This window comes from Solanum lycopersicum, chromosome 1 (genome assembly GCF_036512215.1).
Source record: "Solanum lycopersicum chromosome 1, SLM_r2.1".
NCBI lineage: Eukaryota > Viridiplantae > Streptophyta > Magnoliopsida > Solanales > Solanaceae > Solanum > Solanum lycopersicum.
The window spans coordinates 10,233,974-10,258,996 of NC_090800.1; the positions used below are offsets into that span (position 1 = coordinate 10,233,974).

General features: G+C 35.0%; 1 long non-coding RNA gene and 1 pseudogene across 1 annotated transcript; one reads left to right on the forward strand and one right to left on the reverse strand.

Moving 5' to 3' along the window:
* Positions 1-845: 845 nt before the first annotated feature.
* On the reverse strand, positions 846-24,188 carry LOC109119424 (endoribonuclease Dicer homolog 2-like; annotated as a pseudogene).
* LOC138340808 (uncharacterized) lies at positions 2,518-13,292 on the forward strand. The gene is made up of 3 exons (XR_011213657.1): positions 2,518-2,767; positions 4,854-4,913; positions 13,014-13,292. It is a non-coding gene; the product is annotated as an uncharacterized lncRNA (long non-coding RNA).
* Positions 24,189-25,023: the final 835 nt, after the last annotated feature.

Genomic DNA, 25,023 nt, shown 5'->3' on the forward strand with positions numbered 1-25,023 from the left:
TAGACTCGATAAACTAAAATACGAGACTTGAAGTACCCTTAAAAAAAGAGTTTCAGTCTTTGCAGTTAGTGGATTCAGATTTGCATTTGATTTGTGAGAGAGAAGATGAAGGGTTAATTGGGTCACACTAGGTGTGCCAATTTATTTGTCCCAAATAAAAAAAATATATTGCAATCAAATAGTAATAAAAAGAAAAATTTTATTCATAAAGATTGTGAGTACAAATATGTTTATTACTTGTTTACTCTCTCTTAAGATTTCTCCGTGATTCAAGGGTTGTTAGTGTCACTCAAACTAAGGATTATGTGGACCTCCTTAGGATTTATTTGAACTCCATGAAATGATTTTATGGATGTTGTTAAAAAATTTGGTTGCCAAGAAGAGTGCACCCACATCATCATCATCAGTTCACGAATATTTCATGAATATATGAAATTTTAGAAATGCCTATTCCAGGAAGTATATTACACTATATATAAGTAGTATATAAGAACCTTAAATAAAATGAGACTCATCTTGTAGAGTCCAACATAATTTGGATATCTCAAAAGTCGAATTCTTAAATAAATTGGACTTATCTTGTCCCGTGAATTTTTTTGGCAGTTCACTTAAATGTCCTGTTGGATAGAGTTCTATTGTTTGATTGACTATTCAAGAAGAGGTCTTATACTTATAAATATAGTATCTAATAGAAGACAATATCAACAAAGATCTCACTCTAGCAAGGTACTCAATAACACCTCCAAGCTTATTTGGAAAAGTAGTTTCACTCTCCCATCCAAATGTGGACACGACATTCAATTTCTCAAATTCCTTGACACTACAACATTTCTACCTTTGCAGTTCTAGCACGAGGCATGAACAATATGCTCAAGCATACTAGCCTTAACTTCAGATTGAGCAGAGCATTCATTATTTACAAAAGTAGACCGCAAATAAGTAATTAGTCTTGGAATCAGTCTTGAATATTTGAAATAGAGATGTGTTGTAACAAGATAATCTAGCACTACATCTTCAAGACATTCCAAGTGCTAATAGCATCGTGGATTCTCAGGTAGAATGTAAGATCCATGAGTAAGCGTTTTAACAAGCAGCAAAGGTTCGTGAAACTTGTAGTGTAGCAGTGATTTCTGAGTACCGCACATTGACTAGCTTCTTAGCATTCACGATGAAGTGCCTTTGCATAGGTGCATCAATAAAATCAATGTCCATCCGAATCGATCTCATTAATGATAAACCTTCTACTTTGTCCGCCCGAGCTGAGGTAGGCACCTATTAGTGCCTCAACTCCTGTGGGGAAATAATAACTTTATTATTTATGAAATAGATTGGATTACACATTGATTTTGTTGATGCACCTATGCCGTGTGAATGCTAAGAAGATAGTTAATATCTTGTACTTTGCTGCTACATACAAGTTCCATGATCCTTCACAGCTTGTTGAAGCTCTAACTCAAGGATCATACATGCTACCTGAGATTTCACGATGATATAAACACTAGGAGTTCTTGGATGTACAGTGCTAGATTACGTTGTTACAACACATTTTTATTTCAAATATTTGGACTGACTCCATGACTAATTATTGATTTGATGTTTGCTTCTATAAAGAATGACTGATATGCTCAATATGCAGTTAAGACTGCCATACACAAACACTTTTTTAATGCCTCTCTAAATCTGAAAGACAGATGTACTGTTTAGAATTTGGTTCTTCTGTCCACATTCGAATGGGAAGCTGAAACTACTTTTCAAAGGCGCTTGGAGATGTTGGTGCGACCTTTGTTGATTCTAGCTTCGACAAAGATACTTAATACATTTCTTAACATAAGACCTCTTGTAGAACCGTTGGTTACACCTCAAACAATAAAACTCCGACCAATAGAGAGTTAAGTGAACTATGTGCCCAGAAAGGTTATTAAAAAAATCAGTTTCTTCATGAGACAGAGACTCGACATTTGTAGACGTTCAAATTGTGTGGGGCTCTACCAGATGAGTCCAACTTCAGTTAGAATTTTTGAATATTAATCCTAGATCACACTATATAAAGGGTATTATATTCCTTAGAGAGGGATCTCAAAAATTTCATAAATTCATGGAACATTTACAAAAAGATCAAGATGTTGGCGGACTATTCGTGACAACAAAATATTTCATGAAAATCCACAAAATCCTCTTTACATGGAAATTAAATAAAATTCATTTTAGATGCAAATTATACAACATAAGAATCAAGAAAGGGACAAAATTGAACTTAAAAAAATTGTTAATTAATAATATATTATTGTTTCTTTATACATAAAATTTATTGCAAATCAATAAGTTGGATCTGAGTTGAAGAATTGGTCAGAATCCATTCAACATTGTAAAAAGATTTAATATTTCACTAATTACTAAACTATTTTTATAATATGACAAGTTTGTTCAGTAATTATATCAAAAATTATTTTCACAGCTCAAATTCGTGATTAATGCGAGTCCACAAGACCTGATTGACAACCTTTCTATTGTCATTTGCCATTCTGTAGCCATTTTTCTCTTAGGATTCAAATTCTCTCAGTAAAAAGGATGTAAAAAATTTGATGTTTTTCTGAATAAATCAGCAAAATTTAAGGATGGAAAATGGTTTTACTGCAGAAGATCTGTTGAAGAGCGGAGGTATTGCTACCGTATCACTGCTTCATTCCTTAATTCCAACACATTGGTTGCCATTTTCCATTGTGGGTCGTGTTAAAAAATGGACTCTTTCAAGAACCCTTTTCGTCTGGTAGTACTCTCCTCTTCTCTTTTAATGGTATAATGATCGTTTGGAGTATAGATCTTTGCAGAAAATGAGCTGAAAATTCGTAATGGTGTTTGATTATGTGATTGAAATTGAGTTTTTTGTTGATGGAAGTTATTAATTTACCTAGTAAGGAAGAAGAAATTGGTAAATTTTGAGAAATGGATGAATTTTGATTTTGTGGTAGGAATCAAGTGTTGTGTTGTGAGCTGAGGGTCTATTGGATACACCTTGTTAGGGGTAACGTTGCGTACACACAATCCTCTTTAGACCCTCTTAGACTCAACTGTACATTAATATGTTTTTACTACTAAAATATGATATTGAGACAGACTTCATTAGCATAAGTGATGGTGATGTATAAAAAATTGATCATAAATCTTGACAAATTGCCATACAAAAAGTTAAGGTGATCGTCAAAATTTTGTCCACAAAAATATGGATATATTTTCAGTTCGCCACAATATTTTAAGCATCAACGAAAATATCATATTGATTGATTTTTCTCTAGATATATTTGACATATTTCTGAAGGAAGTGGAATTGATGCACTCCCTACTAGTATTGTTGAGCTCCGTCCAGTTATACATTGTAGTTTTACAAAAATTAAATCATTCTTTTGCTATTAAACAAAAACTATGCTCTTGACAACTCAATGATATAATAATATGTATGTAAAACTTTTCCAACCCATTTCAATGGAATGTTTATCTTTACTAATCATGAATAGTTTGGTTCTACGGGTTGAAATCTCTCTTTTAAAGGTTAGTTAACATTTCTTTTTTTTTGACATTTTCAGTAAGGTTGTAACTTAAAGAACTCTTAATTACCATTCCTATATTCCATTATGCTAATCTAGGAATTCTTCCTTTTTGCTCCCATTCTTTGTCATCAATTAATTGAAATGTTTTTATCTTTTGAGTTATCCCAATACGTTGTTCGTATATTTATGATGAAGATCTCAACTATATTTCTTTGCCCTTTTTAATATTTATTGTTATAAAGATATTGTGAAATTACTATGACCATACAAAATAGTAAATTCTTTGAAATTTACTTCATGTCCATTAAAGACTCATTATCCTTTGTTTTCAATACAATTTTCTTACTTAAATAGTCTTTCTTATAGAAAGTAAGATACACCAATACTGAAGATGGAAATATAGTTAAGGTAAGAATTCTTCATATACACTTTAGCTAATGATGAAAAAGAATGTGGACCATTTTCTTGAGATGATAATTTTGTGTCCTCCTAATTTGATGCGCGTATTTCCTTTTTGTAGCTAAAAGAAGGTTGAAGGTATAGTCGATAAGTTGAAAACCTGGCATCGAACTGCCGTCCACATCTACTTTTACTTGTTTGCACATTCTTAAGTTTGTGACATAAGTACTTGAACATGAGTAGGGTTTCAATGAATACCATATTCCTCTACTATATAAGTCTAATGGTTAGGGGGACATAATTTCTTTAGATTTTCTTGCTTACGGTGTATTAGAGTTTTATATCTAAAGAGTAAATCATCGTTGGTCATTGTGCATACTGGGAGTTCATTGAGAGAATCAACAAATTCGATTCATATTGTTCTCAAATTTGTGGAGGAGCTAGAAAACTCTTCAGGAATTACTTCATCTTTGGTGATCAATATATTTCTTATCATTATATACTACAGATTAAATTTTAATTTCTTATATTCCTAGACCATCTGCAAGTTAGTAGTTGTTAAGGGGGATGAAGGTATTTTCTATATGAGAAACTCACTAATATCTTGGCAATTTCATATTTTAACTATTTTGAAAATATTTCGTTATTGACATTTTTTTACCATATTTGATATTTTTATACTTCCTAAATTACCCCGAAAACCCTTTTTTTAAAGATTTTTTTTGGGGCGATATAGACCATTTAATTAATCATCAAAAAATGAAAATAAAGTTTTGGCCCAAGCCCAACCTAATCTAATTAGGGTAAAGCCCACTTTTATTAACCCTAACTATAAAATCTATTCTTACTGTGTTGCCTCCTTGCTCGCGGCTGAATATTAATCTTCTCGATTCTTGTGGGTTGTACCAGATCTCTATTCCAACGTTCTCATATCTCTTCTTCTCATACAAGATGTGTCAGTCAACCAAGGTAACAACACCTATCTTTTCCCTTCCTTTATTCATTACTGATGAAGTCGATTCGAAGTAATTTGGATATCTTAGATGATTAATAAAACAAGCTTGGAAGGTTTAAAATACACTAAAATGAAAAATAAGCAAGAGGTGACTACATTTTAAATAATTAATAGGCTAGCCTTTTTGTCATTTTAGCTCAAGGTTATTATTGTAACTAGCTTAGCTTTGTTTATCTACTACTAGTTTTCGAAACGTGCGTTGCACGTTTGTCCCCTACAATTATTATAAAGTTGAATTATTATATAGAATGTTGAAATTAGAAATATTAATTTTACCAATTTATATTTTATTCATTAAATAAAATTCACAATAATCGAATAGTACATTGACTATCAAGAAAGAAATATGGAAAAATAATTATATTACTGTAGCATCTAATAATATGAATATATCTATATGACTTATCCTTAATAATCTCTCATTACGCTCTATATTAGTAAATACCCAAATATGTAGCTACTTAAAGAAACTATATTAGTAAGGAAAGATAAAAGTATATAAATATTATAAAAGTACATTTAAAAACGAATTTAAATGTCATAAATTAGTAATTTCAGCACTAATAAAAATAAACTTATAACATTCATAATTTCAGAGAAGATTATATTAAAGAAGTATAAATCGATAAAGAATACAAAAAAATTAAACATATAAGAATAAATACAACATTCATATCCTTCTTAAGATTTTTATTACAACAATATATATAGTAAAAAGAAATACACAAGGAGTACAGTTTTTTTCTCCCGTAACAAAAAAAAAAATCTAAAATAGTAAAGATAAAATTTATAATATAAATATCATCCTAATGAGGATCAACAAATATTAATATTTCAAAACAAAAAAAAGTACCTGAATATTGCATAATAATTCACATCAACACGAGGCAAGTGGTAAAGAAAAAATATTTTTTCATGATACATATATATATCTAAAGATTCATTGGATAAGATGAAAAGGTGAAGAGTTGTTTCTGTTAATTTTCAGAAGTTAAGTGATCTTAGACATGGGGTAGAGGAAAGGTGATTGCTTTTACTAATAATTCAATACATTTAATTATACTAACTAAAGAGAGAGGATAACAAATTTAATCACATTAATTATATAAAAAGAATACATAATATTTATTTTTTTAAAAAAATTAATTTCTAAAATATTCCTATGAAAAAATTTCTAACAATGTTCTATAAAATATTTTTGTCTTTCAAAGTTTGTCCGTACACCTTCTTATTTAAAGTATTGAGTATAATATAATATAATTATTACTTAGTATGAAAATAAATAGAATTTAAATCATGGTGTCTAGATGCATGTATTTAAATATGATTCTTTAATATTAAATAATTATATATTAATATTTAATTTAATTTGGGGATAAAATAAGGGCAAAATGGTAATTTAACTTTTAAGTTAGGAGCTTCCCAATTATAGTAATACTAGTTTTCGGAACGTGCGTTGCACGTTTATTCCATACAGTTATTATATAGAAAATATTGAATTTAAAAATATTAGTTTTACCAATTTATATTTTATTCATTAAATAAAATTTATAATAATCGAATATAACATTGACCATCAAGCAAGAAATATGGAAAAATAATAATATTACTATAGCATCTAATAATATGAATATATTTATATGATTTATCCTTAATAATCTCTCATTACGCTCCATATACTAAGTACATAGATATGTATCTACTTAAAGAAACTATATCAGTAAGGAAAGGATAAAAGAAAAAAAATATTATAAAAGTACATTTAAAAATGAATATAAAAGTCATAAATTAGTAATTTCAGCACTAGTAAAAATTTTACATCACGTTCATAGTTTCATAGTAGATTAAACTGAAGAAGTATAAATTGGTAAAGAATACAACAAAAATAAACAAATAAGAACAAATACAACATTCATACTCTTCTTAAGACTTTAATTATAACCATATATATAGTAAAAAGAAATACATAAGTAGTAAAGTTCTTGATGATACCTCTCCCGTAACAACAAAAAACATCTAAAATGATAAAGATTAAACTATGATACAAAATATTATTCTAATTAGGATCAAACAAATATTAATATTTAAAACAAAAAAAGTACATGAAAATTGCCTAATGATTGACATCAACAAGAGGTAAGTGATAAAGAAAAATTACTTTTTCATGATACATATATATAGCTAAAAATTTATATGATAAGATGAAAAAGTGAAGAGTTATTTAAGATAATTTTTAGAAGTTAGTGCTCTTAGACATGGGGGAGCGGAAAGGTTGATTGTTTTTACCGATAATTCCATACATTTAATCATACTAATTATAGAGAAAAGATAACAAGTTTAATCCATTTAACCACACTAATTATAGAGAAAGAATAGAGATTTTTTTTAAAAAAAAAGTAATTCCTAACAATTTTCTATGAAATAATTTCTAATAATTTTCTATGAAATATTTTTGTTTTTCAAAGTTTGACTTTACACCTTCTTATTTTAGTATTTAGTATACTATAATATAATTTTGTCTAAGGGGTGTCATAATCTAAAGAAATTAAATCGTGTAAAAGCCAAGGAGTGTCAATATGTAATATATATATATACATAAAAAATATTTTTATTCTATCTACATAATGTAATTTTCGGACAAAGGGGTGTCCTCGACACCCCTTCACTACATGTGGCTCCGCCACTGATTATTACTTAGTATTTAAATAATTAGAATTTGAACCGTTGTGTCTAAATGCATGTATTTAAATATGATTAGTTAATTTTAAATTAATTATATATTAATACTTAATTTAGTTTAGGAATAAATAAGGGCAAAATGATAATTCAATTTTTAAGTTCGGAGCTTCCCAAGATGAAGCATTACAAACCATTAAAAAAAAGAACCGTAACAACAACAAAATAATGTGATAACCAAAGCGGGGTTCAAGGAAATGATCATGAGGTTAAACTACAGAGTTACATCTACTTATTAGTTATTTAAGTTCCCTCTTTCTATCTTTAACTATATACTCTTTTAGGGAACGTGCGTCGCACATTTATTCCAAAATATTTCATATAAATTCTGTATTGCAAATGACATTTTTTATCCACTTTGAATCTATGGTATTTAGTAAAAGAATTCATCACTTTTAAGATAATCTCTCTCTCTCTCTCTCTCTCTCTCTCTCTCTATATATATATATATATATATATATATATATATATATATATATATATATATATATATATTACTAAAAGTGTATGAAGTAAAAATTAACAATCTATTGCACATATTGAATATTCAAATGAGGATAGTAAAATACCACATGCTAGGCTAATGTATACGAAACAACAAACCATGGTAAATTTTAAATAATAATAACAGCATAACATTATAAAATTTGTACAATAACAACAAACAAGAAATTAACATAAAAATTAAAGTAAGCAGATAAAATAAGACGGGAGAAGAGTGCATATATATATATATTTTTGTAATTGATTTAAGTACATATCAGTATTTATATGATACTATTTATATGAGATTAGTCTATTTTAGATTATGGTGAGAGATAGGAGCAAAATCATAATAAATATAATTAGAGAGTTACATATATTTACATAATGAAAAATTAGTGATAATAAAAGTTATGTGTATTAATATGATGATTTGCTATTTATTATTGAATAATTAATTAATTTAATAATTTATAACATTTAAATGTGATAGAGTAAAAATCTAAGGACAAAATATGTTTAAAATAAATTTAAAATATTAAATGTGTAATGGAATGTCATTATAACTAATTATTAAGAAATTCATAGCAACTATCATTATGAAAAATCATTACTATTAGTACGTGAAAGATGTAAGGTTTTTAGTTTTTTTTTGTTTTCTTGCTAATAAAAACTTACAATTTAATAATGCGTATTGAATTGTAAGTCTATCTATATATAGGAGTGTTAATTATCATAATAAGAATAGTCAAAGTTCATGAATACCAAAATAAATATTTAATTAAAAACCTATTTTAAATAATTTGTAAATAATAAATTAATAGTTTAAGGGATATTTTTATTTTGACTTAGATTCTTCTTTGTTTTAGTTGATCTAATTTGTAGACACGTATCTCATGCTAATTAATAAACTTCCTAAAATGAAGTATATAATACTCTACTTAAATATGTATATATGGAGAAATTGAACAGTAATTCAGTTGAAAAGTAGATTCAAATGCAACATATATTTGTAATGTAATATTATTCATCTGTCATGTAATAGAATGAGATACATGCTTGGAAGTTTTTCTATTTTTTCACGAAGACACAACTTTTAAGTATGATACTAACAATGTTTTAAAAATAAATACCTATACTAAATTAAAAGTGAGAGGCCACAAAGCATCCAAAAGTGACATTAATGAAACCAATAAAGTTGAATTTAAAATCAGACTCATGAAATATATACATACTTATGAATTTGGTTCAGTAGCTACTCCCAAAGTGATATTTTTTGTAGCAAACTAAAAATGTAAAGTGTGAAATAAATAAAATAAAAAACTATTATCTATACACATTATTTTGTAAACACAAGCCATATTTAAGCAGTAAACAGAAACTGAACTTATTTGATGGGAAAAAAATAGTATTACCGTATGCTGGACGAAATTCAACAAATAAGAGGGCGATAGTAATAGTAGTTTTTCTGTAGTCTAATAGAAGAGGAGTAAAAATAAAATGATAAATGGGGAAAAAAATAGTATTACCTTATGCTGGACAAAATTCAACAAATAAGAGGGCGATAGTAATAGTAGTTTTTCTTTATTCTAACTAAAGAGGAGTAAGAATAAAATGATAAAGAAATTTGACAGGGTGGTAACTTTATAAAGTGCAAAGAATATGAAAAGAGTATAGAATATTTAACTGATTGAAGTTTAAAAGACAAAAGATATAAATGATGTAATGTGAAAAGTTTGATACATTAGTTAAATCATCATGACAAAGTGGTTATTTTTAATATGATTAGGGATATTTTTGTAATTCAACTTTCAACTATGGAGCTTCATGCTTTTAGTATAATATGATTATAAATAGCAGAAACTAGGATTTGTCTTAGGGCTTGGTTTTTGAATGCATATTTAATGTGTAGGCTACTTTGTGAATTTGGGAAACCCTTACATCTGTTCAATTTAACCCTCTCGATTATTTGGGTAAGTCTTCACTTTTATGAATGAAATTTCTTTCACCTTTAGATTTTGCTCTAGTAATTAACTGTGTTTTAGCTGATAGATCATCCTTTCTTCTAAATCTCCCTGTCTTTCTTTCTATTTCTTAATAGTATATTTTGTTTCCTTTATTGTTCTTGCACCTACAATTACATCATGTATCTCTCCCTCTTCCTTTCTATTTCTTAATAGTATATTTTGTTTGCTTGACTTTTGCCTTTGACTTTAAACTCTCCTATTTTTCTTTCCACCATCGATGAGGGACAAATGCCTTTTCATTAAAGCATAAGAGGACTTTTGAAGTTCCCAACTCTTCAAGTTCTCAACTTTTCAAATTCCTCTATTTCCCATCTTCTGGCTACATACCCAACAAAAACTACTTCCAAAATGTGTTTGAAGATGTTATTCGGTTCGTTGTTTGTGCGGTCTTTGTTGATTCTAGATCCAAAAACTTGACATTCATAGACATCAAATTTGTGTGGGACTCTACTAGATGAGTTAAAATTCAATTAGGCCTTCTTGAAAACTACTCCTAGTTTACACTATATAAAGGGTAATATATCCCTTAGAGAGGGATCTTGAAAATTTCATAAATTCATTTAATATTTACAAAGATATCAAGATGTGGGTGGACTCTTCTTGATAACCAAATACTTAAAAAAAGATCCTTAGAAACCTATTTACATGGATATCAAATAAAATTCATTTAAGGTGCAAATTATCAGTTAGAAGATTCAAGAGATTGATATAATTGTACCCAAACTATTATTAATTAATAACTTGTTTTATCATATTTATTTTGTGGTCGGAGTTTATTTTCCATAAATAAGATTTAGAGCAAACAAATTTTGTCTCCTTGAACCTAACAAATATTTATAATTTCTTTTGGGGTTTGATTAGTTCGATCAGAGTTGATTAATTGGTAAAATTCGTTAATATTTCAAGGAAAAAAATGAATATTCATTCATCAAATCATTCATTCCGTAATATGATAGATCTTTTATAGAAATTAATTAGTAAGACGAGAATAAAGATAGATCAAGTGACTTCGGGGTCATCTCTTACCTTCTGTGTAGTATTTATCTCCCTAAATCTTGGAGATGCACACACAATTGGGAAAGTAGTTTCACTCTACCATCCAGACTAGACACAATATCAAATTTCTCAAAATTCTCAACTATATAACATATCTGCCTTTGCAGATCTGGCGAGGCATGAAGAATGTGCTCATGCAGTCTAGCCTTAACTGCAGATTGACTATATCATTCATTATTTACAAAAGTAGACCACAAATAAGTAATAAGTCTTGTAATCAGTCTCAAATATTTGAAATAGATATATGTTGTAACAACATAATCTAGCATTACATGTAACGACCTATTTAGTCGTTTTGAGCAGCAGATTTTAATTCTGGCAAAGCTGTCTTGGTCGACGGACCCCACGACGGACCGTCGAGGGGGTCTCGTTCTAAAATACTTAGAATTTTGAAAATTGGGTACTGAAATCGACTCTCTGAACTTCGTGACGAAGTGGCAGGACGGACCGTCACAAACTCTTCAGTAAATTTCAGTCTCTGAACTCTATGACGGAAGCAGCAGGACGGACCGTCGCAGGCACGACGGCCCGTCACAGGCTACGTAATCCCAGGCTGGGTCGGATTTTTGTAAATATTTTAAGGGGTGTTTTGGACTATTCCTGCTTTAATTATAAAGTTAGTGGGTTGATGTTAATAGTTTAATTACTTGGGGGTTAAAAGAGATAACCTTGAGTTATTTAGTGGGTTAATTCCTCATCTTTTATACTTAGTTATATGATAATTAGGGTAAAAGAAAGAGGGTTTGAATAAGTAAAATTGAAAGAACAAAGAGAGAGAGAGGATCGAACGAGAAAGAGGAGAAATGAGAAGAAGAACAGAGCTTTGGGAAATTGCTTGCTTGATCAAAATTCTTCGGTGGAGGTAGGTTATGGTTTTTATGCTATTCGTAGTAAACTCTTAATAGCGAATGATATGTATTGGGTAGTGTTGTAAACCCTTCTATATGCTTAATTGTATGCTTGCATGAATGTGATTATCTAATTGTGATAAAATAAGCATGATGGGGCTATTGAATCCTAAATCTTGAAAAACCTCTTTGTTAATGATGATGCCTTGGTATGGAAGAAGGCTTGATGAACTAAAGTAATGATATTGATGATGCCTTAGTACGAAAGAAGGCTTAATGAATTAACAGAATGAGATTAGTGGAGCGGGTGTCACGAACCGACACATAAAATTAGGGGATCGGGTGTCACGAACCGACACGTAGAATTAGGGGATCGGGTGTTACGAACCGACACGTAGAATTAGGGGATCGGGTGTCACGAACCGACACATAGAATTAGGGGATCGGGTGTCACGAACTGACACGTAAAATTAGGGGATCGGGTGTCACGAACCGACACGTAGAATTAGGGGATCGGAGTGTCACGTTCCGACACATAGTATTAGGGGATCAAAGTGTCACGTTCCGACACCAGGATAATATGATGAGGATCGGAGTGTCACGTACCGACACGAGAGGAATAAAGATAATGAATCTTGAAAGATGTTAATATACTCAATTTAATGAACCAAATTACCAAATGAGTATGATATGGAGGCTTGAGTCCTCATGAGTGTACTTGATGTTATTTATCAAAGATTCTTGTACATGTTGTTGCTACAGATTGAGTATGGTAGATGATTTATGATATGATCTGATATATACTATTTTCTATTTTGAGTTGGCCGATGATATCTACTCAGTACCCGTTTTTTGTACTGACCCCTACTTGTATGTTTCTTTCATGGTTATTTGTGGAGTGCAGCAAACGTGCCGTCGTCTTCAACTCAACCGCAACTCTAGCCAGTCTTCATTACACCGGATTTCAGGGTGAGCTAACGCTTCTAGCTTGGACTGGATATTCTTCTTCATGTCTCGATGCCTTGAAGTTCCGGCATGGACTAGCTTTTTATTTATGTTTAGTTTCTAGATACTCTTAGAATTAGTGATTCGAGGATAGATGTTCTTGTGATGATGACTTCCAGATTTTGGGGATAATAATAGTTGTCGAGTTTTTAGAAGTTATTTAATTGATTTTCATTAATGAGTTTAAGTCTTCCGCATTATATTGTGCTATTATATTTGAAATGTTGGTTTTTGTATTGATTGGTTTGCTCACATAGGAGGGTAAGTGTATGTGTCAGTCGCGGCTCGATTTGGGTCGTGACATTACATCTCCAAGAAATTTCAAGTGCTAATAGCATCGTGGAATCTCATGTAGTACGTAAGATTCGTGAGTTAGCATTTTAACAAGCAGCGAAGGGTCGTGAAACTTGTAGTGTAGCAGTGATTTCTAAGTACCATACATTGACTATCTTCTTAGCATTCAAGATGAAGTGCCTTAAGATACGTGCATCAATAAAATCAATGTCCATCCCGATCCATTTGATAAATGATAAAGCTGCTATGTTGCCTGTCCGAGTTGAGGTAGGCACCTGTTAGTGCCTCAACCACATCAAGTACTATCTTGTTTCTAATCTGCTATACTTTATCCTAAAACATATTTCTACTGAAGGCATCAAGAAATTTTTGTCAAGTTGTAAACTTAAGGAATATCACTAGGAATTGTCCACACTTTGAGATAGAATGATTCATTACGGATAAATCTCAGAATTTTACGAGCACATCCAAGCTTGAACAATGCAACATTGGAAATGATTTTATTTTTCTTAATGTTGAGAAGACCCTCATGATAATTTTCATATGTATTAAACGATTGTATACTAATAGCATATCTGAGAAAAGATTTGCCAAGATTTTAAAGTGATTCGAATTGAAAATTCGGGAGACATTTGTTTGTTGTCATTACTTCAAAAATCTTAGCGGTTGGGATGAAAACTGGTCAACGGATCGAAACCGGTTTACCTGTAACGACCCGTTTAGTCGTTCTGAGTAACAGACTTCAAATCTGGAAAAACTGGCAGAAGCGACGGACCCCACGACGGAACGTCATGGGCACGACGGAACGTCATGGGCACGACGGACCGTCAAGGGTGTCTCGTCCCAAAACACTTAGAAAATCTGAAATTGGGTACTGAAAATCAACTCTCTGAACTCTGTGACGGAATGGCAGGACGGACCGTCACAGGTGTGACGGACCGTCGTGATCCAACGTTTCAAAACACTTAGAAAATCTGAAATTGGGTACTGAAAATCAACTCTCTGAACTCTGTGATGGAATAGCAGGACGGACCGTCACAGACCCTTGGTGGAAATTTGGGTCTCTGAACTCTGCGACGACCTGCAGGACGGACCGCCGCAGGCACGACGGCCCGTCACAGGTTGCCCAAATCCCAGGCAGAGTCGAATTTCTGGTGAAGTTTTAAGGGGCGTTTTTGGACTATTCTTTCCTTAATCATAGATTTCGTGGGTTTATATTAATAACTCAAATTCTTGGGGGTTAAAAGAGGTAACCCTAAGTTAATTAGTGGGGTATTATTGCCACCTTTTATTCTTAATTATATACTAATTAGGGTAAAAGAAAGAGGGTTGAATAAGAAAAATAGAAAGAACAAAGAGAGACAGAAAAAGAAAGAGAAACAAACGAGAAAGAGGAGAAACGAGAAGAAGAACAAAGCTTTGGGAACTTGCTTGCTTGATTTCTAATCTTCGGTGGAGGTAGGTTATGGTTTTCATGCTTTCATAGTAAACTCTTAATAGAGAATGATATGTATTGGTAGTATTGTAAACCCTACTATATGCTTAATTGTATGTTTGCATGAATATGATTATGTGATTGTGATAAGATAAGCATGATGAAAATATTGAATCCCAAATGTTGAAAAGAAACTTTAATATACATTATTAGTGATGATGCCTTGGTATAGAAGAAGGCTTGATGAATTAAAGTAATGGGATTGAGGATACCTTGGTATAGTGAAGGCTTGATGATTTACAGAATGATATTAGTGGATCGGAGTGTCACGTACCGACACATGTAGGGGATCGGGTGTCACGAACCGACACGTAGAATTAGGGGATCGGGTGTCACGAACCGACACGTAGAATTAGGGGATCGGGTGTCACGAACCGACACGTAGAATTAGGGGATCGGGTGTCACGAACCGACACGTAGAATTAGGGGATCGGGTGTCACGAACTGACACGTAGAATTAGGGGATCGGGTGTCACGAACCGACACGTAGATTTAGGTGATCGGAGTGTCACGTACCGACACAAGAGGAATAATGAATATGAGGGAGCGGAGTGTCACGTACCGACACAAGAGAAATTAAGATAATGAATCTTGAAAGATGTTAATATACTCAATCTAACGAACATGATTCCCAAATGAGTCTGGTATTGGGGCTTGAGTCCTCACGTATGAACTTGATGGTACTTATTGATGATTATAGTACTTGTTGTTGTTACATGTTGAGTTTTATAGTGGATTTACGATAATACTTGATATATCATATTCCCTATTTTGAGTTGGCCGATGATATCTACTCAGTACCCGTGTTTTGTACTGACCCCTACTTTTATTGTTTTCTTCTTGTTTAATTGTGGAATGCAGCAAACGTGCCGTCATCTTCGACTCAACAGTAATTCAAGCCAGTTTTCGTCACACCGGATCTTCAGGGTGAGCTAACGCTTCTAGCTTGGACTGGATCTCCTCCGTCATGTCTTGATGCCTTGAATCTCCGGCATGGACTAGCTTCTTATGTATTTTTAGCTTTTAGAATACTCTTAGTTTAGTCATTTGATTGTAGATGTTCTTGTGGTGATGACTTCCAGATTCTGGGGATAATGATAAGTTTTTGAGTTATAGAAGTTGATTATTGATTTTACTTATGTTGCTTAAGTCTTCCGCATTACTTTCTGTTGTTATGGCATTGAAATGTTAAGGTTAGATTGGTTGGTTCGCTCACATAGGAGGGTAAGTGTGGGTGCCAGTCACGGCCCGGTTTTGGGTCTTGACAAACTTGGTATCAGAGCCTTAGGTTCGTTGGTCTCATCACACAAGAACAGGTCTAGTAGAGTCTTAAGGAACGGTAGGGGGACGCCTTTACTTTTCCTTGAGAGGCTATAAGACTTTAAGAAAATTTCACTCTTTCATTCCTTCTTTCGTGCTACTACTTGAGTCCAATTGGTATCTAGGCGATACAAATTGGTATCTGACCATCTTCACTCTCTTTCGCAGATGGTTAGAACTAGAACAACGACTACGCCAACACCAACACCGGCCAGACAAGAAACAACTGAGCCAGCCACTGGGGCTGTGGCTCGAGGAAGAACAACGGCAAGAGGCCGTGGTCGAGGTCGTGGGAGGACGTCCTCTAGGGAAAGAGGACGAGCACCTAGACCATCTGATACTAGGGCGGTGACTCCTCCACCGACTGAGGAAGTAATGAGAGAAGGGGAGGATGGGGAAACTGAACAAGTGCAGAATGAGGAATTGCCACCCCAACCTACCCCATAGATGATCAATCAGGTTCTGGCTTATCTTAGTGGGTTGTCTGATCAGGGCCAGACACCCCCAGTGTTCTCTGCACCAGTACCTCAGGCTCCGGAGGTACAACATGCGGCTACTATGGCTCCCCGCATGGATGTTCCATTGGAAATAGGCACGTTTCCACGTCTGACTACTGGGCCTATAATGACAAACGATCAGCATGAACTTTTCAGTAAGTTCTTGAAATTGAAACCTCCAGTCTTCAAGGGTGCGGAATCTGAGGATGCTTACAATTTTCTGGTTGACTGTCATGAGCTACTACACAAGATGGGTATAGTCGAACGGTTTGGTGTTGAGTTCGTGAGTTATCAGTTTCAAGGGAACGCCAAAATGTGGTGGCGGTCATATATTGAGTGTCAACCAATAGAGGCACCACCTATGACTTGGGCCTCGTTCTCTAGCTTGTTTATGGAGAAGTATATCCCCCGAACTTTGAGGGATAGGAAAAGGGATGAGTTCCTGAGCCTAGAGCAAGGTAGGATGTCGGTTAATGCTTATGAGGCTAAGTTCCGTGCACTATCTAGATATGCCACTCAACTTTGTTTCAGTCCTCAAGAGCGGATTCGCCGGTTTGTGAAGGAGTTGAGGTCAGAATTGCGGATTTCGGCCTTACAGGTAGCGGCAACGGCTAAATCCTTCCAAGAAGTGGTAGACTTTGTGATAGAAGTGGAAGGAGTGAAGCCAGACGACTTCACCACGACATCGACATCAAAGAGGTTTCGAAAGGGAGGTGAGTTTAAGGGTTCTTACTCTAGAGGACAAGGTTCCGGAGGTTACTCGGCTCGACCCATTCAGTGTTCACTACAGACTGTAGTTGGGGGTCCACCTCAGACCGGTCAACACTTCTCCGAGGGGCCTATGAGTGACTCCAGAGAATGTTATGGGTGTGGGGAGATTGGACATATTAGGAGAAATTGTCCCAGACCAAGTTATTGACCCCCAATAGCTAGAGGTAGAGGTGGTCATGGTAGAGTCCGTTATTCTGGAGGACGTGGTGGTCGAGGTAATGGTGGTCACCAAAACGGCAGAGGTAATAGGCAAACTGGGGCCACTACATCACAACATGGTAGGGGCAACGGACAGACAAATGATAGGGACCATTGTTACGCTTTCCCTAGGCGGTCTGAAGCGGAGGCATCTGATACTGTCATCACAGGTAATCTTCTGGTTTGTGATTGCATGGCTTCCGTATTGTTTGATCCTGGATCCACATTTTCTTATGTATCTTCCTCATTTGCTAATGGTCTAAATTTACATTGTGAATTTCTTGATATGCCTATTCGTGTTTCTACTCCGGTGGGTGAGTCTGTGGTAGTTGAAAAGGTGTATAGGTCTTGACTGGTGAACTTTGTGGGGAGCAACACCTATGTAGATTTGGTTATCTTAGAAATGGAAGATTTTGATGTAATTTTGGGTATGACTTGGCTTTCTCCGCAATTTGCGATCCTGGATTGTAATGCTAAAACGGTGACGTTAGCCAAGCCTGGGACAGACCCGTTAGTGTGGGAGGGTGACTACACTTCCAATCCGGTCCGCATCGTCTCCTTTCTTCATGCTAAGAAAATGATTAGTAAAGGGTGTTTAGCTTTCTTGGCACATCTCAAGGATGACACTACCCAAGTACCTTCGATTGAGTCGGTTTCGGTGGTTCGTGAGTTTTTGGATGTGTTCCCTGCAGATCTTCCTAGTATGCCACCGGATAGGGATATTGACTTCTGTATTGATCTTGAACCCGGTACTTGCCCCATTTCTATACCCCTTTATAGAATGGCTCCCGCGGAGTTAAGAGAGTTAAAAGCACAACTTCAAGAGTTATTGAACAAAGGCTTCATTAGACCAAGTGCATCTCCTTGGGGTGCTCCGGTTTTGTTTGTAAAGAAGAAGGATGAGAGTTTTCGGATGTGCATAGACTACAGACAACTGAATAAAGCAACTATTAAGAACAAGTACCCTCTTCCCCGCATTGATGACTTGTTCGATTAGTTACAAGGTGCTTGTGTCTTCTCTAAGATTGATTTGCGATCCGGTTATCATCAATTGAAAATACGGGCAACGGATGTGCCAAAGACTGCTTTTCGAACGAGGTATGGGCATTACGAATTTGTAGTGATGTCTTTTGGTCTAATGAATGTCCCTGCTGCGTTCATGAGCTTGATGAACGGGATTTTTAAACCATATTTTGACCTCTTCGTGATCGTATTTATTGATGATATACTAGTATACTCAAAGAGCAAGAAGGAACATGAAGAGCATTTGAGAATGGTATTGGAAATGTTGAGGGAGAAAAAGCTTTATGCCAAGTTCTCTAAGTGTGAGTTTTGGCTAGATGCGGTGTCCTTCTTGGGGCACGTGGTTTATAAGGATGGAGTGATGGTGGATCCTTCTAAGATTGAGACAGTGAAGAATTGGGTGAGACCTACTAATGTGTCAGAAACAAGGAGCTTTGTTGGGTTAGCTAGCTACTACCGTCGATTTGTCAAGGGATTCTCTTCTATTGCTTCCCAATTGACGAACTTGACTAAGCAGAATGTTCCATTTGTATGGTCGGATGAGTGTGAGGAAAGCTTTCAGAAGCTCAAGACTTTGTTGACTACCGCACCTACCCTTACCTTACCAGTAGAGGGTAAGAACTTCATTGTTTATTGTGATGCATCCTATTCGGGTTTGGGTGCAGTACTAATGCAAGAGAAGAGTGTGATTGCTTATGCTTCGAGGCAATTAAAAGTGCATGAACGTAACTATCCAACCCACGATTTGGAATTGGCTGCGGTAGTGTTTGCATTAAAGCAATGGAGACACTATTTATATAGGGTTAAGTGTGAGGTCTACACGGATCATCGTAGCCTTCAGTATGTCTTTACTCAGAAAAGTTTGAACTTGAGACAGAGAAGATGGATGGAACTACTGAAGGACTACGACATCACCATTTTGTATCATCCGGGGAAGGCGAATGTTGTGGCGGATGCTTTAAGTAGAAAAGCGGGAAGCATAGGAAGTCTAGCTCACTTGCAAGCCTCTAGACGCCCATTAGCTAGAGAAGTTCAGACTCTAGCTAACGACTTGATGAGATTAGAAGTAAATGAGAAGGGAGGATTGTTGGCTTCTGTGGAGTCAAGATCTTCTTTTCTTGGCAAAATAAAGGGAAAACAGTTTGATGATGAGAAACTAAGAAGAATTCAAGATAAAGTATTGCGAGGGGAGGCTAAGGAAGCACAAATCGATGAGGAAGGTGTTTTGAGAATCAAGGGAAGGGTATGCGTACCCCGCGTCGATGATTTGATCAACACTATTCTGACAGAGGCTCATAGTTCAAGGTATTCTATACATCCGGGTGCAACCAAGATGTATCGTGACCTAAAACAACACTTTTGGTGTAGTAGAATGAAGCGTGATATTGTTGACTTTATTGCTAAGTGTCCAAACTGTCAACAAGTAAAGTATGAACACCAAAGGCCCGGAGGAACACTTCAGAGAATGCCCATTCCGGAATGGAAGTGGGAAAGAATTGCAATGGATTTTGTGGTTGGTCTTCCGAAGACAATGGGTAAGTATGACTCCATTTGGGTGATTGTTGATAGGTTAACTAAATCTGCTCATTTCATTCCGGTCAAGGTGACTTACAATGCAGAAAAGTTAGCTAAACTTTACATCTCGGAAGTGGTGCGATTGCATGGGGTTCCACTATCCATCATATCAGATAGAGGTACGCAGTTTACTTCTAAGTTTTGGAAAACATTGCATGCGGAATTGGGTACTAGGTTGGACCTTAGTACTGCGTTCTATCCTCAGACCGATGGCCAGTGTGAAAGGACGATTCAAGTGTTGGAGGATATGCTTCGCGCGTGTGTGATAGAGTTTGGTGGTCACTGGGATAGCTTCCTACCCTTAGCGGAGTTTTCATACAACAATAGCTATCACTCAAGTATTGATATGGCCCGGTTTTGGGTCGTGACCCCATTGGTTGGTTTGATTCGTTCGAGGTTAGACCTTGGGGTACTGACCTTTTGAGGAATTCGATGGAAAAAGTGAAGTCTTTTCAAGAAAAGCTTCTAGCGGCGCAAAGTAGGAAAAAAAGAATATGCAGATCGAAAGGTTAGAGACTTAGAGTTCATGGAAGGTGAACAAGTCTTGTTGAAAGTTTCGCCCATGAAAGGGGTGATGCGGTTTGGAAAAAGGGGTAAACTAAGTCCAAGGTACATTGGACCATTTGAGGTACTCAAGCGAGTAGGGGAAGTGGCTTATGAGTTAGCCTTGCCCCCAGGGCTGTCCGGAGTACATCCGGTATTCCATGTGTCGATGTTGAAAAGATATCATGGGGATGGAAATTACATTATCCGTTGGGATTCAGTTTTGCTTGATGAGAACTTGTCTTATGAGGAGGAGCCTGTTGCTATTTTAGATAGAGAAGTTCGCAAGTTGAGGTCAAGGGAGATTGCGTCCATCAAGGTGCAATGGAAGAATCGATCGGTTGAAGAAGCCACTTGGGAGAAGGAGGCAGATATGCGAGAAAAATACCCACATCTGTTTACAGATTCAGGTACTCCTTTTTGCCCTTGTTTTCCTTTTTTTGATCGTTCGGGGACGAACGATGGGTAAATTGGTATCTAATGTAACGACCCATTTAGTCGTTTTGAGTAACAGACTTCAAATCAGGAAAAACTGGCAGAAGCGACGGACCCCACGACGGAACGTCACGGGCACGACGGACCGTCGAGGCTGTCTCGTCCCAAAACACTTAGAAAATCTGAAATTGGGTACTGAAAATCAACTCTCTGAACTCTGTGACGGAATGACAGGACGGACCGTCACAGGTGTGACGGACCGTCACAGACCCTTGGTGGAAATTTGAGTCTCTGAACTCTGCGACGACCTGCAGGACGGACCGTTGCAGGCACGACGACCCATCACAGGTTGCGCAAATCCCAGGCAGAATCGGATTTCTGGTGAAGTTTTAAGGGACGTTTTTGGACTATTCTTTCCTTAATCATAGATTTCGTGGGTTTATATTAATAACTCAAATTCTTGGGGGTTAAAAGAGGTAACCCTAAGTTAATTAGTGGGGTATTATTGCCACCTTTTATTCTTAATTATATACTAATTAGGGTAAAAGAAAGAGGGTTGAATAAGAAAAATAGAAAGAACAAAGAGAGACAGAAAAAGAAAGAGAAACGAACGAGAAAGAGGAGAAACGAGAAGAAGAACAAAGCTTTGGGAACTTGCTTGCTTGATTTCTAATCTTCAGTGGAGGTAGGTTATGGTTTTCATGCTTTCATAGTAAACTCTTAATAGAGAATGATATGTATTGGTAGTATTGTAAACCCTACTATATGCTTAATTGTATGTTTGCATGAATATGATTATGTGATTGTGATAAGATAAGCACGATGAAAATATTGAATCCCAAATCTTGAAAAGAAACTTTAATATACATTATTAATGATGATGCCTTGATATAGAAGAAGGCTTGATGAATTAAAGTAATGGGATTGAGGATGCCTTGGTATAGAGAAGGCTTGATGATTTACAGAATGATATTAGTGGATCGGAGTGTCACGTACCGACACATGTAGGGGATCGGGTGTCACGAACCGACACATAGAATTAGGGGATCGGGTGTCACGAACCGACATGTAAAATTAGGGGATCGGGTGTCACGAATCGACACGTAGAATTAGGGGATCGGGTGTCACGAACCGACACGTAGAATTAGGGGATCGGGTGTCACGAACCGACACGTAGAATTAGGGGATCGGGTGTCACGAACCGACACGTAGAATTAGGGGATCGGGTGTCACGAACCGACACGTAGATTTAGAGGATCGGAGTGTCACGTACCGACACAAGAGGAATAATGAATATGAGAGAGCGGAGTGTCACATACCGACACAAGAGAAATAAAGATAATGAATCTTGAAAGATGTTAATATACTCAATCTAACGAACATGATTCCCAAATGAGTCTGGTATTGGGGCTTGAGTCCTCACGTATAAACTTGATGGTACTTATTGATGATTATAGTACTTGTTGTTGTTACATGTTGAGTTTTATAGTGGATTTACGATAATACTTGATATATCCTATTCCCTATTTTGAGTTGGCCGATGATATCCACTCAATACCCGTGTTTTGTACTGACCCCTACTTTTATTGTTTTCTTCTTGTTTAATTGTGAAATGCAGCAAACGTGCCGTCATCTTCGACTCAACAGTAATTCAAGCCAGTCTTCGTCACACCGGATCTTCAGGGTGAGCTAACGCTTCTAGCTTGGACTGGATCTCCTCCGTCATGTCTTGATGCCTTGAATCTCCGGCACGGACTAGCTTCTTATGTATTTTTAGCTTTTAGAATACTCTTAGTTTAGTCATTTGATTGTAGATGTTCTTGTGGTGATGACTTCCAGATTCTGGGGATAATGATAGGTTTTTGAGTTATAGAAGTTGATTATTGACTTTACTTATGATGCTTAAGTCTTTCGCATTACTTTCTGTTGTTATGGCATTGAAATGTTAAGGTTAGATTGGTTGGTTCGCTCACATAGGAGGGTAAGTGTGGGTGCCAGTCGCGGCCCGGTTTTGGGTCGTGACATTACCGGACCAGAACGAACTGGTACTGGACCGGATCGAAACTTGTTGACCGGTATGTTGATTGGTACTGGGATGAACCGGACCGGAATTACCGGGATGAATAATTGGTTCCGTCCCATTCAACTATATACCGGGATGGAATCGGAACGAACTGGAACGGACCGGGATGGAAAAGGACGGGATAAACAGGACGATCTTATTTGGGATTACAAAAATATAATTTTTTTTATTTTTCGAAGTATAAATTAATAGTTTTTAAATTTATACTATAATTTTTTACTTAAGTTTATTTTAAAGATATTTTATTAATTATTTTTGTTGTTAAGTTTGCAAGTAAAGTCTAATAAGGTTTTCAAAATTTAAATCTTTTCAAGTTTATACTTTATAAGTTATTACTTATATTCATTAATATGTATTTTATAAGTTATATTTATAACTTGTGTCTTGTAAATATTAAATAAAGAAAATTTGTAATTTTAAAAAAATTAAATTGAAATAAGGATAAAACAATTACAATAATTAAAAAATATCAATTTAATTTATTTAAATTTGTAACAAATTACAATTTCAATTTAAGTTATTATTAGAGTACATAAAAATTATATAAATCATAAAATATAAAATATAAAATATAAAATATAAAATATAATTTATAGAAAATATAAATATAAATTATATAAAATATAAAATATATAAAAAAAATTAATATGTATTAAGTAAACTGGATTGGAATCGGACCGGACCAGACCAGAACCGGGATGAACTGGTACCGGTACACCGGTACGAAATCACGGTTCCGTCCCGTTTAGTGTACCGGTTCAGACAATCTAGTCCCGTCCCGTAGGCAAACGAAACAGGACCAACCGATTCGGTACCGGTACATCCCGTTCCATTGACCATTCTTAGTTGGGATACAAAGTTTTACTTTGTGGTGATTCAAAAGCATTCTTTCAAAGTTTATTCGGCATGGATGCTTGCCCTATAAGGTCTAAAGGTTCTAGCACGGTAGATTGTTATCGTTGAATTCAAGAATCTTATAAATTCTAGGTATACACATATGGTAGTGAATCCCCAAGCTCCGCCGAACAGTTCACTGCTATATGTATATACCTTAGAATTCATAAGATTCTCAAGGTCAAGAATATTTGCCAATAACTATCTGCCGTGCTTGAACCTTTAGACTTTACTGGGGAAGCATTTATGCTAAATAAACTTGAAAAGAATGCTTTCGAATCATTCCAAACTAAAACTTTGTATTCAACTGGTATGATTTTGGAAGGAATGACAACAAAGAAATGCCTCCAGAAGTTTCATTTGGAATCACTTGGGAAATTGGGAGACTCGTTTCTCAAATGTGAAGTCAGTATACAACTAGTTAAGAATTATGAAAGTCAGTACGAGGGTTTACTCAAAATTAAGAAAATAAAATCATTTCCAATGTTACACTTTGCAACTTTGGATGCACTCGTAAAATATGAAATTTATGCATAATGAACCATTTGATCTTCTAACGTGAATCATTCCTGATGATAATTCTCAATTTCTTCGACTAAGAGTTCCCTTTGCCTTCAATAAAAATGTATTCTAGGCTAAGGCAAACGATTAGAAATAGTAAGAAGTATCTACCTCAGCTCGTGTGGGGAAGTAGCGACTTTACCATTTAGTAATTAGATTGGGTTGCACATTGATTTTGTTGATTCTGAGAAGCTAGTTAATGTATGATAATTTGAAACCT